Consider the following 15,712-nt stretch of genomic DNA (forward strand, 5'->3'; position numbering starts at 1 on the left):
CGGCCTGAATATTTTACTGTACAAATGCCCTATTTTTCATTGTGATTGACAACAGATTGCACATTACTCAAAGCATGTCCCTGATGGTCTAGTGGCTAGGATTCGGCGCTTTCACCGCCGAGGCCCGGGTTCGATTCCCGGATCAGGGAAAAACAGTTGTAGTGGAACCTGGGGTGTGCTCAGATAGTCCAACTCTGAGTAAGAGTCCAGTCTGCATTTGAATAAAAGATATCATCTGAGCTACATTATTGTATTCTACACATTTGATAAACTTGGAATGATGAACTTTGTTTATCGATCTGAATATTTTACTGTACAAATGACCTATTTTTCATAGTGATTGACAACAGATTGCAAAAGAGACAAAGTATGTCCCTGATGGTCTAGTGGCTAGGATTCGGCACTCTCACCGCCGCGGCCCGGGTTCGATTCCCGGTCAGGGAAAAACAGTTGTAGTGGAACCTGGGGTCTGCTCAGATAGTCCAACTCTGAGTAATAGTCCAGTCTGCATTTGAATAAAAGATATCATCTGAGCTACAGTATTGTATTCTACACATTTGATAAACTTGGAATGATGAACTTTGTTTATCGATCTGAATATTTTACTGTACAAATGACCTATTTTTCATAGTGATTGACAACAGATTGCACAATAGACAAAGTATGTCCCTGATGGTCTAGTGGCTAGGATTCGGCGCTCTCACCGCCGCGGCCAGGGTTCGATTCCCGGTCAGGGAAAAACAGTTGTAGTGGAACCTGAGGTGTGCTCAGATAGTCCAACTCTGAGTAAGAGTCCAGTCTGCATTTGAATAAAAGATATCATCTGAGCTACAGTATTGTATTCTACACATTTGATAAACTTGGAATGATGAACTTTGTTTATCGATCTGAATATTTTACTGTACAAATGACCTATTTTTCATAGTGATTGACAACAGATTGCACAATAGACAAAGTATGTCCCTGATTGTCTAGTGGCTAGGATTCGGTGCTCTCACCGCCGCGGCCCGGTTTCGATTCCCGGTCAGGGAAAAACAGTTGTAGTGGAACCTGGGGTGTGCTCAGATAGTCCAACTCTGAGTAAGAGTCCAGTCTGCATTTGAATAAAAGATATCATCTGAGCTACAGTATTGTATTCTACACATTTGAGAACCTTGTAATGATGAACTTTATTTATCGGCCTGAATATTTTACTGTACAAATGCCCTATTTTTCATTGTGATTGACAACAGATTGCACATTACTCAAAGCATGTCCCTGATGGTCTAGTGGCTAGGATTCGGCGCTTTCACCGCCGCGGCCCCTGGTTCGATTCCCGGTCAGGGAAAAACAGTTGTAGTGGAACCTGGGGTGTGCTCAGATAGTCCAACTCTGAGTAAGAGTCCAGTCTGCATTTGAATAAAAGATATCATCTGAGCTACAGTATTGTATTCTACACATTTGATAAACTTGGAATGATGAACTTTGTTTATCGATCTGAATATTTTACTGTACAAATGACCTATTTTTCATAGTGATTGACAACAGATTGCACAATAGACAAAGTATGTCCTTGATTGTCTAGTGGCTAGGATTCGGATAGTCCAACTCTGAGTAATAGTCCAGTCTGCATTTGAATAAAAGATATCATCTGAGCTACAGTATTGTATTCTACACATTTGAGAACCTTGTAATGATGAACTTTATTTATCGGCCTGAATATTTTACTGTACAAATGCCCTATTTTTCATAGTGATTGACAACAGATTGCACATTACTCAAAGCATGTCCCTGATGGTCTAGTGGCTAGGATTCGGCGCTTTCACCACCGCGGCCCGGGTTCGATTCCCGGTCAGGGAAAAACAGTTGTAGTGGAACCTGGGGTGTGTTCAGATAGTCCAACTCTGAGTAAGAGTACAGTCTGCATTTGAATAAAAGATATCATCTGAGCTACATTATTGTATTCTACACATTTGATAAACTTGGAATGATGAACTTTGTTTATCGATCTGAATATTTTATTGTACAAATGACCTATTTTTCATAGTGATTGACAACAGATTGCACAATAGACAAAGTATGTCCTTGATTGTCTAGTGGCTAGGATTCGGCGCTCTCACCGCAGCGGCCCGGGTTCGATTCCCGGTCAAGGAAAAACAGTTGTAGTGGAACCTGGGGTCTGCTCAGATAGTCCAACTCTGAGTAATAGTCCAGTCTGCATTTGAATAAAAGATATCATCTGAGCTACAGTATTGTATTCTACACATTTGATAAACTTGGAATGATGAACTTTGTTTATCGATCTGAATATTTTATTGTACAAATGACCTATTTTTCATAGTGATTGACAACAGATTGCACAATAGACAAAGTATGTCCTTGATTGTCTAGTGGCTAGGATTCGGCGCTCTCACCGCAGCGGCCCGGGTTCGATTCCCGGTCAAGGAAAAACAGTTGTAGTGGAACCTGGGGTCTGCTCAGATAGTCCAACTCTGAGTAATAGTCCAGTCTGCATTTGAATAAAAGATATCATCTGAGCTACAGTATTGTATTCTACACATTTGATAAACTTGGAATGATGAACTTTGTTTATCGATCTGAATATTTTACTGTACAAATGACCTATTTTTCATAGTGATTGACAACAGATTGCACAATAGACAAAGTATCTCCCTGATGGTCTAGTGGCTAGGATTCGGCGCTCTCACCGCCGCGGCCCGGGTTCGATTCCCGGTCAGGGAAAAACAGTTGTAGTGGAACCTGGGGTGTGCTCAGATAGTCCAACTCTGAGTGAGAGTCCAGTCTGCATTTGAATAACAGATATCATCTGAGCTACAGTATTGTATTCTACACATTTGATAAACTTGGAATGATGAACTTTGTTTATCGATCTGAATATTTTACTGTACAAATGACCTATTTTTCATAGTGATTGACAACAGATTGCACAATAGACAAAGTATGTTTCTGATGGTCTAGTGGCTAGGATCCGGCGCTCTCACCGCCGCGGCCCGGGTTCGATTCCCGGTCAGGGAAAAACAGTTGTAGTGGAACCTGGGGTGTGCTCAGATAGTCCAACTCTGAGTATGAGTCCAGTCTGCATTTGAATAAAATATATCATCTGAGCTACAGTATTGTATTCTACACATTTGAGAACCTTGTAAATGAACTTTATTTATCGGCCTGAATATTTTACTGTACAAATGCCCTATTTTTCATAGTGATTGACAACAGATTGCACATTAATCAAAGCATGTCCCTGATGGTCTAGTGGCTAGGATTCGGCGCTTTCACCGCCGCGGCCCGGGTTCGATTCCCGGTCAGGGAAAAACAGTTGTAGTGGAACCTGGGGTGTGCTCAGATAGTCCAACTCTGAGTAAGAGTCCAGTCTGCATTTGAATAAAAGATATCATCTGAGCTACAGTATTGTATTCTACACATTTCATAAACTTGGAATGATGAACTTTGTTTATCGATCTGAATATTTTACTGTACAAATGACCTATTTTTCATAGTGATTGACAACAGATTGCACAATAGACAAAGTATGTCCCTGATGGTCTAGTGGCTAGGATTCGGCGCTCTCACCGCCGCGGCCGGGGTTCGATTCCCGGTCAGGGAAAAACAGTTGTAGTGGAACCTGGGGTGTGCTCAGATAGTCCAACTCTGAGTAAGAGTCCAGTCTGCATTTGAATAAAAGATATCATCTGAGCTACATTATTGTATTCTACACATTTGATAAACTTGGAATGATGAACTTTGTTTATCGATCTGAATATTTTACTGTACAAATGACCTATTTTTCATAGTGATTGACAACAGATTGCACAATAGACAAAGTATGTCCTTGATTGTCTAGTGGCTAGGATTCGGCGCTCTCACCGCAGCGGCCCGGGTTCGATTCCCGATCAGGGAAAAACAGTTGTAGTGGAACCTGGGGTCTGCTCAGATAGTCCAACTCTGAGTAATAGTCCAGTCTGCATTTGAATAAAAGATATCATCTGAGCTACAGTATTGTATTCTACACATTTGATAAACTTGGAATGATGAACTTTGTTTATCGATCTGAATATTTTACTGTACAAATTACCTATTTTTCATAGTGATTGACAACAGATTGCACAATAGACAAAGTATGTCCCTGATGGTCTAGTGGCTAGGATTCAGTGCTTTCACCGCCGCAGCCCGGGTTCGATTCCCGGTCAAGGAAAAACAGTTGTAGTGGAACCTGGGGTGTGCTCAGATAGTCCAACTCTGAGTAAGAGTCCAGTCTGCATTTGAATAAAAGATATCATCTGAGCTACAGTATTGTATTCTACACATTTGAGAACCTTGTAATGATGAACTTTATTTATCGGCCTGAATATTTTACTGTACAAATGCCCTATTTTTCATAGTGATTGACAACAGATTGCACATTACTCAAAGCATGTCCCTGATGGTCTAGTGGCTAGGATTCGGCGCTTTCACCGCCGCGGCCAGGGTTCGATTCCCGGTCAGGGAAAAACAGTTGTAGTGGAACCTGGGGTCTGCTCAGATAGTCCAACTCTGAGTAATAGTCCAGTCTGCATTTGAATAAAAGATATCATCTGAGCTACAGTATTGTATTCTACACATTTGATAAACTTGGAATGATGAACTTTGTTTATCGATCTGAATATTTTACTGTACAAATGACCTATTTTTCATAGTGATTGACAACAGATTGCACAATAGACAAAGTATGTCCTTGATTGTCTAGTGGCTAGGATTCGGCGCTCTCATCGCAGCGGCCCGGGTTCGATTCCCGATCAGGGAAAAACAGTTGTAGTGGAACCTGGGGTCTGCTCAGATAGTCCAACTCTGAGTAATAGTCCAGTCTGCATTTGAATAAAAGATATCATCTGAGCTACAGTATTGTATTCTACACATTTGATAAACTTGGAATGATGAACTTTGTTTATCGATCTGAATATTTTACTGTACAAATGACCTATTTTTCATAGTGATTGACAACAGATTGCACATTACTCAAAGCATGTCCCTGATGGTCTAGTGGCTAGGATTCGGCGCTCTCACCGCCGCGGCCCGGGTTCGATTCCCGGTCAGGGAAAAACAGTTGTAGTGGAACCTGGGGTGTGCTCAGATAGTCCAACTCTGAGTAAGAGTCCAGTCTGCATTTGAATAAAAGATATCATCTGAGCTACAGTATTGTATTCTACACATTTCATAAACTTGGAATGATGAACTTTGTTTATCGATCTGAATATTTTACTGTACAAATGACCTATTTTTCATAGTGATTGACAACAGATTGCACAATAGACAAAGTATGTCCCTGATGGTCTAGTGGCTAGGATTCGGCGCTCTCACCGCTGCGGCCCGGGTTCAATTCCCAGTCAGGGAAAAACAGTTGTAGTGGAACCTGGGGTGTGCTCAGATAGTCCAACTCTGAGTAAGAGTCCAGTCTGCATTTGAATAAAAGATATCATCTGAGCTACAGTATTGTATTCTACACATTTGAGAACCTTGTAATGATGAACTTTATTTATCGGCCTGAATATTTTACTGTACAAATGCCCTATTTTTCATAGTGATTGACAACAGATTGCACATTACTCAAAGCATGTCCCTGATGGTCTAGTGGCTAGGATTCGGCGCTTTCACCGCCGCGGACCGGGTTCGATTCCCGGTCAGGGAAAAACAGTTGTAGTGGAACCTGGGGTGTGCTCAGATAGTCCAACTCTGAGTAAGAGTCCAGTCTGCATTTGAATAAAAGATATCATCTGAGCTACAGTATTGTATTCTACACATTTCATAAACTTGGAATGATGAACTTTGTTTATCGATCTGAATATTTTACTGTACAAATGCCCTATTTTTCATATTGATTGACAACAGATTGCACAATAGACAAAGTATGTCCCTGATGGTCTACTGGCTAGGATTCGGCGCTCTCACCGCTGCGGCCCGGGTTCGATTCCCAGTCAGGGAAAAACAGTTGTAGTGGAACCTGGGGTGTGCTCAGATAGTCCAACTCTGAGTAAGAGTCCAGTCTGCATTTGAATAAAAGATATCATCTGAGCTACAGTATTGTATTCTACACATTTGAGAACCTTGTAATGATGAACTTTATTTATCGGCCTGAATATTTTACTGTACAAATGCCCTATTTTTCATAGTGATTGACAACAGATTGCACATTACTCAAAGCATGTCCCTGATGGTCTAGTGGCTAGGATTTGGCGCTTTCACCGCCGCGGCCCGGGTTCGATTCCCGGTCAGGGAAAAACAGTTGTAGTGGAACCTGGGGTGTGCTCAGATAGTCCAACTCTGAGTAAGAGTCCAGTCTCCATTTGAATAAAAGATATCATCTGAGCTACAGTATTGTATTCTACACATTTGATAAACTTGGAATGATGAACTTTGTTTATCGATCTGAATATTTTACTGTACAAATGACCTATTTTTCATAGTGATTGACAACAGATTGCACAATAGACAAAGTATGTCCTTGATTGTCTAGTGGCTAGTATTCGGCGCTCTCACCGCAGCGGCCCGGGTTCGATTCCCGGTCAGGGAAAAACAGTTGTAGTGGAACCTGGGGTCTGCTCAGATAGTCCAACTCTGAGTAATAGTCCAGTCTGCATTTGAATAAAAGATATCATCTGAGCTACAGTATTGTATTCTACACATTTGATAAACTTGGAATGATGAACTTTGTTTATCGATCTGAATATTTTACTGTACAAATGACCTATTTTTCATAGTGATTGACAACAGATTGCACAATAGACAAAGTATGTCCTTGATTGTCTAGTGGCTAGGATTCGGCGCTCTCATCGCAGCGGCCCGGGTTCGATTCCCGATCAGGGAAAAACAGTTGTAGTGGAACCTGGGGTCTGCTCAGATAGTCCAACTCTGAGTAATAGTCCAGTCTGCATTTGAATAAAAGATATCATCTGAGCTACAGTATTGTATTCTACACATTTGATAAACTTGGAATGATGAACTTTGTTTATCGATCTGAATATTTTACTGTACAAATGACCTATTTTTCATAGTGATTGACAACAGATTGCACAATAGACAAAGTATGTCCCTGATGGTCTAGTGGCTAGGATTCGGCGCTCTCACCGCCGCGGCCCGGGTTCGATTCCCGGTCAGGGAAAAACAGTTGTAGTGGAACCTGGGGTGTGCTCAGATAGTCCAACTCTGAGTAAGAGTCCAGTCTGCATTTGAATAAAATATATCATCTGAGCTACAGTATTGTATTCTACACATTTGTGAACCTTGTAATGATGAACTTTATTTATCGGCCTGAATATTTTACTGTACAAATGCCCTATTTTTCATAGTGATTGACAACAGATTGCACATTAATCAAAGCATGTCCCTGATGGTCTAGTGGCTAGGATTCGGTGCTTTCACCGCCGCGGCCCGGGTTCGATTCCCGGTCAAGGAAAAACAGTTGTAGTGGAACCTGGGGTGTGCTCAGATAGTCCAACTCTGAGTAAGAGTCCAGTCTGCATTTGAATAAAAGATATCATCTGAGCTACAGTATTGTATTCTACACATTTGAGAACCTTGTAATGATGAACTTTATTTATCGGCCTGAATATTTTACTGTACAAATGCCCTATTTTTCATAGTGATTGACAACAGATTGCACATTACTCAAAGCATGTCCCTGATGGTCTAGTGGCTAGGATTCGGCGCTTTCACCGCCGCGGCCAGGGTTCGATTCCTGGTCAGGGAAAAACAGTTGTAGTGGAACCTGGGGTGTGCTCAGATAGTCCAACTCTGAGTAAGAGTCCAGTCTGCATTTCAATAAAAGATATCATCTGAGCTACAGTATTGTATTCTACACATTTCATAAACTTGGAATGATGAACTTTGTTTATCGATCTGAATATTTTACTGTACAAATGCCCTATTTTTCATAGTGATTGACAACAGATTGCACAATAGACAAAGTATGTCCCTGATGGTCTAGTGGCTAGGATTCGGCGCTCTCACCGCCACGGCCCTGGTTCGATTCCCAGTCAGGGAAAAACAGTTGTAGTGGAACCTGGGGTGTGCTCAGATAGTCCAACTCTGAGTAAGAGTCCAGTCTGCATTTGAATAAAATATATCATCTGAGCTACAGTATTGTATTCTACACATTTGAGAACCTTGTAATGATGAACTTTATTTATCGGCCTGAATATTTTACTGTACAAATGCCCTATTTTTCATAGTGATTGACAACAGATTGCACATTAATCAAAGCATGTCCCTGATGGTCTAGTGGCTAGGATTCGGCGCTTTCACCGCCGTGGCCCGGGTTCGATTCCCGGTCAGGGAAAAACAGTTGTAGTGGAACCTGGGGTGTGCTCTGATAGACCAACTCTGAGTAAGAGTCCAGTCTGCATTTGAATAAAAGATATCATCTGAGCTACAGTATTGTATTCTACACATTTGAGAACCTTGTAATGATGAACTTTATTTATCGGCCTGAATATTTTACTGTACAAATGCCCTATTTTTCATAGTGATTGACAACAGATTGCACATTACTCAAAGCATGTCCCTGATGGTCTAGTGGCTAGGATTCGGCGCTTTCACCGCCGCGGCCCGGGTTCGATTCCCGGTCAGGGAAAAACAGTTGTAGTGGAACCTGGGGTGTGCTCAGATAGTCCAACTCTGAGTAAGAGTCCAGTCTGCATTTGAATAAAAGATATCATCTGAGCTACAGTATTGTATTCTACACATTTCATAAACTTGGAATGATGAACTTTGTTTATCGATCTGAATATTTTACTGTACAAATGCCCTATTTGTCATAGTGATTGACAACAGATTGCACAATAGACAAAGTATGTCCCTGATGGTCTAGTGGCTAGGATTCGGCGCTCTCACCGCCGCGGCCCGGGTTCGATTCCCAGTCAGGGAAAAACAGTTGTAGTGGAACCTGGGGTGTGCTCAGATAGTCCAACTCTGAGTAAGAGTCCAGTCTGCATTTGAATAAAAGATATCATCTGAGCTACAGTATTGTATTCTACACATTTGAGAACCTTGTAATGATGAACTTTATTTATCGGCCTGAATATTTTACTGTACAAATGCCCTATTTTTCATAGTGATTGACAACAGATTGCACATTACTCAAAGCATGTCCCTGATGGTCTAGTGGCTAGGATTCGGCGCTCTCACCGCCGCGGCCCGGGTTCGATTCCCGGTCAGGGAAAAACAGTTGTAGTGGAACCTGGGGTGTGCTCAGATAGTCCAACTCTGAGTAAGAGTCCAGTCTGCATTTGAATAAAAGATATCATCTGAGCTACAGTATTGTATTCTACACATTTGATAAACTTGGAATGATGAACTTTGTTTATCGATCTGAATATTTTACTGTACAAATGACCTATTTTTCATAGTGATTGACAACAGATTGCACAATAGACAAAGTATGTCCTTGATTGTCTAGTGGCTAGGATTCGGCGCTCTCATCGCAGCGGCCCGGGTTCGATTCCCGATCAGGGAAAAACAGTTGTAGTGGAACCTGGGGTCTGCTCAGATAGTCCAACTCTGAGTAATAGTCCAGTCTGCATTTGAATAAAAGATATCATCTGAGCTACAGTATTGTATTCTACACATTTGATAAACTTGGAATGATGAACTTTGTTTATCGATCTGAATATTTTACTGTACAAATGACCTATTTTTCATAGTGATTGACAACAGATTGCACAATAGACAAAGTATGTCCCTGATGGTCTAGTGGCTAGGATTCGGCGCTCTCACCGCCGCGGCCCGGGTTCGATTCCCGGTCAGGGAAAAACAGTTGTAGTGGAACCTGGGGTGTGCTCAGATAGTCCAACTCTGAGTAAGAGTCCAGTCTGCATTTGAATAAAATATATCATCTGAGCTACAGTATTGTATTCTACACATTTGTGAACCTTGTAATGATGAACTTTATTTATCGGCCTGAATATTTTACTGTACAAATGCCCTATTTTTCATAGTGATTGACAACAGATTGCACATTAATCAAAGCATGTCCCTGATGGTCTAGTGGGTAGGATTGGGTGCTTTCACCGCCGCGGCCCGGGTTCGATTCCCGGTCAAGGAAAAACAGTTGTAGTGGAACCTGGGGTGTGCTCAGATAGTCCAACTCTGAGTAAGAGTCCAGTCTGCATTTGAATAAAAGATATCATCTGAGCTACAGTATTGTATTCTACACATTTGAGAACCTTGTAATGATGAACTTTATTTATCGGCCTGAATATTTTACTGTACAAATGCCCTATTTTTCATAGTGATTGACAACAGATTGCACATTACTCAAAGCATGTCCCTGATGGTCTAGTGGCTAGGATTCGGCGCTTTCACCGCCGCGGCCAGGGTTCGATTCCTGGTCAGGGAAAAACAGTTGTAGTGGAACCTGGGGTGTGCTCAGATAGTCCAACTCTGAGTAAGAGTCCAGTCTGCATTTCAATAAAAGATATCATCTGAGCTACAGTATTGTATTCTACACATTTCATAAACTTGGAATGATGAACTTTGTTTATCGATCTGAATATTTTACTGTACAAATGCCCTATTTGTCATAGTGATTGACAACAGATTGCACAATAGACAAAGTATGTCCCTGATGGTCTAGTGGCTAGGATTCGGCGCTCTCACCGCCGCGGCCCGGGTTCGATTCCCAGTCAGGGAAAAACAGTTGTAGTGGAACCTGGGGTGTGCTCAGATAGTCCAACTCTGAGTAAGAGTCCAGTCTGCATTTGAATAAAAGATATCATCTGAGCTACAGTATTGTATTCTACACATTTGAGAACCTTGTAATGATGAACTTTATTTATCGGCCTGAATATTTTACTGTACAAATGCCCTATTTTTCATAGTGATTGACAACAGATTGCACATTACTCAAAGCATGTCCCTGATGGTCTAGTGGCTAGGATTCGGCGCTTTCACCGCCGCGGCCCGGGTTCGATTCCCGGTCAGGGAAAAACAGTTGTAGTGGAACCTGGGGTGTGCTCAGATAGTCCAACTCTGAGTAAGAGTCCAGTCTGCATTTGAATAAAAGATATCATCTGAGCTACAGTATTGTATTCTACACATTTCATAAACTTGGAATGATGAACTTTGTTTATCGATCTGAATATTTTACTGTACAAATGCCCTATTTGTCATAGTGATTGACAACAGATTGCACAATAGACAAAGTATGTCCCTGATGGTCTAGTGGCTAGGATTCGGCGCTCTCACCGCCGCGGCCCGGGTTCGATTCCCAGTCAGGGAAAAACAGTTGTAGTGGAACCTGGGGTGTGCTCAGATAGTCCAACTCTGAGTAAGAGTCCAGTCTGCATTTGAATAAAAGATATCATCTGAGCTACAGTATTGTATTCTACACATTTGAGAACCTTGTAATGATGAACTTTATTTATCGGCCTGAATATTTTACTGTACAAATGCCCTATTTTTCATAGTGATTGACAACAGATTGCACATTACTCAAAGCATGTCCCTGATGGTCTAGTGGCTAGGATTCGGCGCTTTCACCGCCGCGGCCCGGGTTCGATTCCCGGTCAGGGAAAAACAGTTGTAGTGGAACCTGGGGTGTGCTCAGATAGTCCAACTCTGAGTAAGAGTCCAGTCTGCATTTGAATAAAAGATATCATCTGAGCTACAGTATTGTATTCTACACATTTGATAAACTTGGAATGATGAACTTTGTTTATCGATCTGAATATTTTACTGTACAAATGACCTATTTTTCATAGTGATTGACAACAGATTGCACAATAGACAAAGTATGTCCTTGATTGTCTAGTGGCTAGGATTCGGCGCTCTCACCGCAGCGGCCCGGGTTCGATTCCCGGTCAGGGAAAAACAGTTGTAGTGGAACCTGGGGTCTGCTCAGATAGTCCAACTCTGAGTAAGAGTCCAGTCTGCATTTGAATAAAAGATATCATCTGAGCTACAGTATTGTATTCTACACATTTGATAAACTTGGAATGATGAACTTTGTTTATCGATCTGAATATTTTACTGTACAAATGACCTATTTTTCATAGTGATTGACAACAGATTGCACAATAGACAAAGTATGTCCCTGATTGTCTAGTGGCTAGGATTCGGCGCTCTCACCGCCGCGGCCCGGGTTCGATTCCCGGTCAGGGAAAAACAGTTGTAGTGGAACCTGGGGTGTGCTCAGATAGTCCAACTCTGAGTAAGAGTCCAGTCTGCATTTGAATAAAATATATCATCTGAGCTACAGTATTGTATTCTACACATTTGAGAACCTTGTAATGATGAACTTTATTTATCGGCCTGAATATTTTACTGTACAAATGCCCTATTTTTCATAGTGATTGACAACAGATTGCACATAATCAAAGCATGTCCCTGATGGTCTAGTGGCTAGGATTCGGCGCTTTCACCGCCGCGGCCAGGGTTCGATTCCCGGTCAGGGAAAAACAGTTGTAGTGGAACCTGGGGTGTGCTCAGATAGTCCAACTCTGAGTAAGAGTCCAGTCTGCATTTGAATAAAAGATATCATCTGAGCTACAGTATTGTATTCTACACATTTCATAAACTTGGAATGATGAACTTTGTTTATCGATCTGAATATTTTACTGTACAAATGCCCTATTTTTCATAGTGATTTACAACAGATTGCACAATAGACAAAGTATGTCCCTGATGGTCTAGTGGCTAGGATTCGGCGCTCTCACCGCCGTGGCCCGGGTTCGATTCCCGGTCAGGGAAAAACAGTTGTAGTGGAACCTGGGGTGTTCTCAGATAGTCCAACTCTGAGTAAGAGTCCAGTCTGCATTTGAATAAAAGATATCATCTGAGCTACATTATTGTATTCTACACATTTGATAAACTTGGAATGATGAACTTTGTTTATCGATCTGAATATTTTACTGTACAAATGACCTATTTTTCATAGTGATTGACAACAGATTGCACAATAGACAAAGTATGTCCCTGATGGTCTAGTGGCTAGGATTCGGCGCTCTCACCGCCGCGGCCCGGGTTCGATTCCCAGTCAGGGAAAAACAGTTGTAGTGGAACCTGGGGTGTGCTCAGATAGTCCAACTCTGAGTAAGAGTCCAGTCTGCATTTGAATAAAAGATATCATCTGAGCTACAGTATTGTATTCTACACATTTGAGAACCTTGTAATGATGAACTTTATTTATCGGCCTGAATATTTTACTGTACAAATGCCCTATTTTTCATAGTGATTGACAACAGATTGCACATTACTCAAAGCATGTCCCTGATGGTCTAGTGGCTAGGATTCGGCGCTTTCACCGCCGCGGCCCGGGTTCGATTCCCGGTCAGGGAAAAACAGTTGTAGTGGAACCTGGGGTGTGCTCAGATAGTCCAACTCTGAGTAAGAGTCCAGTCTGCATTTGAATAAAAGATATCATCTGAGCTACAGTATTGTATTCTACACATTTGATAAACTTGGAATGATGAACTTTGTTTATCGATCTGAATATTTTACTGTACAAATGACCTATTTTTCATAGTGATTGACAACAGATTGCACAATAGACAAAGTATGTCCTTGATTGTCTAGTGGCTAGGATTCGGCGCTCTCACCGCAGCGGCCCGGGTTCGTTTCCCGGTCAGGGAAAAACAGTTGTAGTGGAACCTGGGGTCTGCTCAGATAGTCCAACTCTGAGTAAGAGTCCAGTCTGCATTTGAATAAAAGATATCATCTGAGCTACAGTATTGTATTCTACACATTTGATAAACTTGGAATGATGAACTTTGTTTATCGATCTGAATATTTTACTGTACAAATGACCTATTTTTCATAGTGATTGACAACAGATTGCACAATAGACAAAGTATGTCCCTGATTGTCTAGTGGCTAGGATTCGGCGCTCTCACCGCCGCGGCCCGGGTTCGATTCCCGGTCAGGGAAAAACAGTTGTAGTGGAACCTGGGGTGTGCTCAGATAGTCCAACTCTGAGTAAGAGTCCAGTCTGCATTTGAATAAAATATATCATCTGAGCTACAGTATTGTATTCTACACATTTGAGAACCTTGTAATGATGAACTTTATTTATCGGCCTGAATATTTTACTGTACAAATGCCCTATTTTTCATAGTGATTGACAACAGATTGCACATAATCAAAGCATGTCCCTGATGGTCTAGTGGCTAGGATTCGCCGCTTTCACCGCCGCGGCCAGGGTTCGATTCCCGGTCAGGGAAAAACAGTTGTAGTGGAACCTGGGGTGTGCTCAGATAGTCCAACTCTGAGTAAGAGTCCAGTCTGCATTTGAATAAAAGATATCATCTGAGCTACAGTATTGTATTCTACACATTTCATAAACTTGGAATGATGAACTTTGTTTATCGATCTGAATATTTTACTGTACAAATGCCCTATTTTTCATAGTGATTTACAACAGATTGCACAATAGACAAAGTATGTCCCTGATGGTCTAGTGGCTAGGATTCGGCGCTCTCACCGCCGCGGCCCGGGTTCGATTCCCGGTCAGGGAAAAACAGTTGTAGTGGAACCTGGGGTGTGCTCAGATAGTCCAACTCTGAGTAAGAGTCCAGTCTGCATTTGAATAAAAGATATCATCTGAGCTACATTATTGTATTCTACACATTTGATAAACTTGGAATGATGAACTTTGTTTATCGATCTGAATATTTTACTGTACAAATGACCTATTTTTCATAGTGATTGACAACAGATTGCACAATAGACAAAGTATGTCCTTGATTGTCTAGTGGCTAGGATTCGGCGCTCTCACCGCAGCGGCCCGGGTTCGATTCCCGGTCAGGGAAAAACAGTTGTAGTGGAACCTGGGGTCTGCTCAGATAGTCCAACTCTGAGTAATAGTCCAGTCTGCATTTGAATAAAAGATATCATCTGAGCTACAGTATTGTATTCTACACATTTGATAAACTTGGAATGATGAACTTTGTTTATCGATCTGAATATTTTACTGTACAAATGACCTATTTTTCATAGTGATTGACAACAGATTGCACAATAGACAAAGTATGTCCCTGATGGTCTAGTGGCTAGGATTCGGCGCTCTCACCGCCGCGGCCCGGGTTCGATTCCCGGTCAGGGAAAAACAGTTGTAGTGGAACCTGGGGTGTGCTCAGATAGTCCAACTCTGAGTAAGAGTCCAGTCTGCATTTGAATAAAAGATATCATCTGAGCTACAGTATTGTATTCTACACATTTGATAAACTTGGAATGATGAACTTTGTTTATCGATCTGAATATTTTACTGTACAAATGACCTATTTTTCATAGTGATTGACAACAGATTGCACAATAGACAAAGTATGTCCCTGATGGTCTAGTGGCTAGGATTCGGCGCTCTCACCGCCGCGGCCCGGGTTCGATTCCCGGTCAGGGAAAAACAGTTGTAGTGGAACCTGGGGTGTGCTCAGATAGTCCAACTCTGAGTAAGAGTCCAGTCTGCATTTGAATAAAATATATCATCTGAGCTACAGTATTGTATTCTACACATTTCATAAACTTGGAATGATGAACTTTGTTTATCGATCTGAATATTTTACTGTACAAATGCCCTATTTTTCATAGTGATTGACAACAGATTGCACAATAGACAAAGTATGTCCCTGATGGTCTAGTGGCTAGGATTAGGCGCTCTCACCGCCGCGGCCCGGGTTCGATTCCCGGTCAGGGGTTTTAGTTGTAGTGGAACCTGGGGTGTGCTCAGATAGTCCAACTCTGAGTAAGAGTCCAG

Source organism: Protomyctophum bolini, assembly GCF_963924005.1.
Source record: "Protomyctophum bolini genome assembly, chromosome: 21".
NCBI lineage: Eukaryota > Metazoa > Chordata > Actinopteri > Myctophiformes > Myctophidae > Protomyctophum > Protomyctophum bolini.